Source organism: Fukomys damarensis, unplaced genomic scaffold, assembly GCF_012274545.1.
Source record: "Fukomys damarensis isolate Sample0158 unplaced genomic scaffold, DMR_v1.0_HiC HiC_scaffold_12, whole genome shotgun sequence".
In the NCBI taxonomy this organism is placed as follows: Eukaryota; Metazoa; Chordata; class Mammalia; order Rodentia; family Bathyergidae; genus Fukomys; species Fukomys damarensis.
In genome coordinates, this window is record NW_022900924.1 from 50,409,156 (window position 1) to 50,414,883 (window position 5,728).

Sequence of the window (5,728 nt, forward strand, 5' to 3'; positions counted from 1 at the left end):
TTTTTTTTTTTTTTTTTTTTTTTTTTTTTTTTGGTACCGGGGATTGAACTCTGGTCCTTGCGCTTACAAGGCAGGCCATTGAACAGCTGAGCTAAATCCCTGGCTCCTCATCTTTATTATCTTTCACCATCTTGCTGTCTCAAAACAGCTATGTTCATCTTTGAGTATTTCATTTGGACTACACAGAAAAACTAGATGAGAGTTACCCTGGTACCTAACCTAAGGTCACCAAGTAAGTGCCTCACAGCCCTGGACCATCACCTGAAATTTTGTTTAAATGTTAAACTTCTATGCAAGGCCAAAAGCCCATGCAATTTTTTTTTTCACTTGAAAGTGGGCCTAACTATGATGACTGAAAACATCAGGTTCTTCTCCAAGTCATCAGCTTATTTGAGCTATAGTCCCACAGCACTCTGTGTTGTTCCTTAAGCACACAGCATTCTCACTGTTCACTGTGACTTCACACCTGTAATTCTCTGGTCTCATTCTTTTATTCTCTTTTTGCACAGGGAATTGAACTCAGGGCCTTGTACTTCCCAGGCAGGCGCTGTGCCACTGAGCTACATCCCAGCCAACGCTGGTCCCATTGTTCACCAAAGCTGACTTACTCTCTTTCTTTAACTCCAACAATGAATGCCATCTTTTCACAAGCTGTGTCTGATACCCTGAAACAGAATTAAGGACATCAGAACCTCCTTTAGCTCATGCTCATAACCTGCTTCTTGAATGTCTTGATGAACTCATCTTATTTTGTACGAGAGCTGTTAACCTATCCCTGTTATCTTTGGCTATATTGTAAATTTCTTGAAGGTAGGAACCATTTTATTTTTTATCTTTGTAATCCTTTGCTTGACTGTCTCCTTGTACATTTATTTCAGAGTCTTACCACTAAATATCTTTCAATGTTCTGTACTATGAATCCCTATTGAACTATCCATATGATACTGAGGCAATTTTGCATTACTTTTTCTAAAAAGAGACCCTCACACTACACCAAATGAAGTAATCTCCATTTCTTTGTGGATGATGTGAAATTGCAAATTTTCTCAGAGCTGGGAGTGAACTTTGAGAACAGGAGATGGGCATGAGTGCTCTGTACACAGAGCTAATCTGGCCAACAACTGACATGTGTGCTCCATTTTCAGAGACAATGGGCACATAGGTTTTTGGAAGGGTTAGGTGTCAACAGGAATCAAAACTGAAGGAGAAGTTGGAACTACTTCCCAAGAGCTTCTAGAACCTGCATTAGGAATGTGCCTCCTCCCTCCCCCGATAGGACAATGATTTCTATTTGGAGATTTAAGAGGAGACGATTATATCATCAGATGTGTATTTAGAAGTTGACCGTGGAGCATGGAATCAATTTGAAGGGGCGGAGCCAAATGGAAGAAGAGGTGATGGGAAGCCCACTTAGGAACTTTGAAGTTTACAAGATGTGTAATATGACCCTGAATTAGAGTGGAGGCCAGTTATCATGATGCTAGAGAGAAGCTAGGAAGAAACTCACGTCTAAAAAATTCATAGGGCATGTGCAGATGACATAACATCAAAAGAGGTGAGGGAAATGGTGATCAGAGGAAAGGTTAGCTTAAGAATTACATAAAGATGTGACTCGAAGCTTCACAAAACCCAACACCCACACTTAAAGAAAGGGTTTATTTTGGCTAGCAGTTACAGTTCAAGGTAGGCTGGCTCCAGGGCAAAAAAGAAATGAGAGAGTTGCAAGGCATAGGAAAGCTGCCCTTCAGGGCACCCAGGAGAGAGAGAAGGGAGGATCTGAGGAGGGATATAACCTTCCACATCACCACCCTGGTGACCCACCTATTCCCAACAGCCTCCACTTTCTAACAGTACATTCAGTGGCTGAACTCCTGGGGTGGGGGGTGAATTCACTGGTGGGTTCCGCAATCCAATCACCTTCCAAAAGCCCCACCTCTGAGCAATAGGCTTTGAGGGACATTCTGAATCTAAACTACAACAAAGCCATGAGTTAACATTAGAGTGAAAAGTCCTTCAATATTTCACAAGTATTTTGGAAGCTCTTAGCATATTCCATCCCATGCAACCTTTTGAGTAACTCAAGACAAGAAGGCACCACCTCCGCTGGTGAGAAATGCTTTTTCTTTCAACATATCCTTTTTACAAACTTGTCAGGCAATGATGCAATTGCTATAATAAAATAAACCAACACAGTCAGTCTTGTTTCAGAATTACATGGATGTGAATATCCGCAGTGCGCAGTGGGTCTGGGAAAACAGTGTGCATGCTTTTCAGATCAATCCTGAGAAGTCATCAGAAGTGTACAGAAAACTTAACCTCTCTTTTAAAGATGAAAATGGGGGATCAAGAGTGGAAAGAAACAGCTTTACAGAGGCATGGAATTTAAGGACTAGGGAGGCTGGGAAATTACCCCATGTACTCACTTCATATTGCAGAAATCTTCTGCCCACAGCTCCTTTCACCTCTCCTTGGATTTAAAAGCACTCTCTCTGCTGAACAAGTCTTTCTGTGAGGACCCAAAGCTGGCATCTGCTTATCTATGACTCCTGCTGTCTGATGTTGCTTAGCCAATGGTTTGTTTTTTCCCCAAGGCATTGCAATGTCTCATCAATTTATCAGAAAGTTTTTCTGATGAGGAAATGCAGAGCTAAGGTAAGCAAGAAACAGCACTGATTCCCCTTAAGCAAGTGAGGCAGATGGTGATGTAAACAGTCTGACAGCTGAGTAGATATAAAATATGTCAGAGGAATGTAAATTTGACATTGTCTACCTGGAGAGCTTATTTCCCACAGTGGTGCTGGAATGGAGAAAAATCCCCCAAACTTTCCATATTTATTAAGCATTCAAAGAAACATCCACCTGTCACTAATTCACTCTGTGGTTTTGGACAGTTATTTCACTCCTCAGGGATTTTATCCTCACATCCAACCTAAGACTCTTACTGCAATGATAAACCTGGCTTCTAGTTCAACAATTGATGCACATGTGATTGAGGATCTTCTTGGGGAAAAAAATTCCTCACAGGTCCTCAGTTGGAGTCTTTCCATAGAAGATGAGATAAAATGGGATTCTACAATAGGAACCAAGAACAGATTCTACAGAAAAAAATAATAAATAAAAAAGGCGGGAGAGAGCATTGAGCAACAACAATTAAGCTGGTCTGAGAGTCAGACTTTTTTCTGTTACCTTTACTTACTCCAGACACTGGAAAATAATAAATTTGGGAAAAAAGAAAGGCAGTAGATCCTCAGGAACCAGAAAGGAACTGACAGGAAAAGGAAAAGCAACAAAGAAATTGCAGAGACAGAACATGACACCGAGAAGAGAAGAAACAGTCTGCACTTCCTCCCTGGTTCCTGGCTTGAAGCTCATAGGAAAAGGAGACAGAACCTACAGAGACAAAGTGAGCGCTGGGGACCCCAGATGACAGCAGGGAGAAATGAGGCCAGGCAGAAGCCGCTGCAATCTGCAGGGACAGCACAGGATTCTGCTCCCACAAGATGAGGGACTGCAGTACAAGGTCACTCCATATTCCCGGAGAGAGTGTTTGCTCAGGTGCCTCTTCAGGGAATGGTTGATTGTTGGAACTCAGGACTCAGAGCGGCTGAGGTATAGCTGCACTTCAGGACTCACCGTGTTGCCCTCTCACCATGACTGAATAAGAGACAGCTACAGGAGACAGCCTTGGTCAGGGAGAGGACTGGAGAGAGACCCTGAGTTGGTCTGGATTTCAAAGTTATACCACTTATTTCCTCACTTGCATCCCACGTAGATGGGTGTCTGGCTGCCTTCTTTATTTGCCAGAGTGAGCAGGAACATATCTCAGCTTTGTCACTGCGCCCCACATTGTAGATCCTAGAAGAAAATCACATATTCAAAATCACAGAGAAACTCCCCTAGCTCTCTGTGTGTGTATTTTCTTTTTCCCTCTTTCCTTTCACTCTTCTTCACTCATTTATTGAGGCTTGTGAATTTTGGGGTTCTTTTTCCTCTTTTATTTACTTTCTACCTCTTTTTTCTTTTTCTCCATTGTTTTTCTTCTTCTCCCTTTTAATTTATCTTCATTTAATTCTTTCTCCCTTTTTATCCTTCAAATGGTTTTTCTCCCTTTTACCTTTTCTATTCCAGTTCTCACCAGTTTTTTTCTGTTACCTTTACCTAATTCTATAACCAGCCTCCTACTTCTCTCTCCTCTTTCTCACATCACACAGTTTAAGGTTTTAAATTTTTCTTTTTACCTCCCTTCATTCCCAATCCCCTGTATTTCAATAGTATAACAATAATCAATTTTCTGATAGTTAATTCTATAAAAATTACTGCTGATTTTTTTCTGCCATTACCAGACAGATAGCTGTTCCATTTAGTACATATTAGGTGTAAGTCTGTGCCTGGGTTGTCTTAATGTTTACACTATAATTGTGGATTTCTACTCCAGGGTTAAGGGTCATACATAATTGGTTCTTATGATATGTTAATATACAAGTGTCTTAGATAAAACTAATATAGCTGACTTGTGCAGTATTACCAGGGTGGCATAATTGTTGCCATTAATGGGTTTTCTCTGTAAGACAACCCTCAGATTACATTAGGGACATTAACAATACTTATTTACATTCCTAGAGAACTTGTTATTGGGCCAGTTACACTGCATCCTCCCTCCCCAAATTCACTGAGGTGGTCAGATCTTTGGGTCAGAGGACTATAATTATCCATGGCCAAAGTACATCATGGAAAAGTGACTAACTGAGCATCCACAAACCTCAGCACAAAACAAAACAAATAAAATAATAGAAACATAAGAAGTCGAGACAATAAAATGCCTCCCCAAACTTCTAACTCCCACAAAGCCAGTCCAGAGGGCACCGAAGGGGAGCATAGCAAAATTACACCCAAATTACTCTCAAGGATGAGATGAAGTTAGAAAACAGATCAAAGTTAGGATCACAGAGGATATTACTAAACAGATAATGGAGGTAATAACCAAAATGATACAGGAGCTTTCAGAAAATACTAATAAAGAGCTAGCTAATCTAAACAAAATGATATAAAACATGAATGACCATTTAGCAAAGAATTAGAGTCCATAAAAAAGATTTCAATCAGAAACCAAGAGATTAGAAATTATATCAAAAGTATAGGCAGCAGAAGCAACCAATGTGAGGACAGAATTTCAGAGCTAGAAGACAGTGATGCCTTCAAATACACCTTAAAAGCAGCAGTGAACATGAAAAATGGATCCTACAGCTGCTAGATGATGCAAGGAAGACTAATCTAAGAGTAATTAAAATAAGGGAAAAATAAATTCAGCACAAATGGCATAAAAAACTGTTTACAGAAATAATGGTAGACAACTTTCCAACTATAAGGAAAGATATAAACATACAGATAAGGGAGGCATATAGAACCTCAGCCACAACCAAAAGAGAACCAATTTATGCCACAATATACTCAAAGTACTAGAAATCCATCATGGGGACAAAATCTTAAAAGTTGTTGAGGGCCAGGGATGTAGCTCAGCTGCAAAGCACCTGCCTGCCTGACAAGCACAAGGCCCTGAGTTTGATTTCTGGTATCAAACAAGAAAAGTGAAAAAAAATAAAAGATTGTTAGAGAAACCAATGAATAACATGTAAAGATAAGCCCATTAGAATTACAGCAGAATTCTCTATACAAACTTTAAAGGCTGGGGGGCTTGGTGTGAAGTGTTTCAAGCCCTAAAAGATAACAA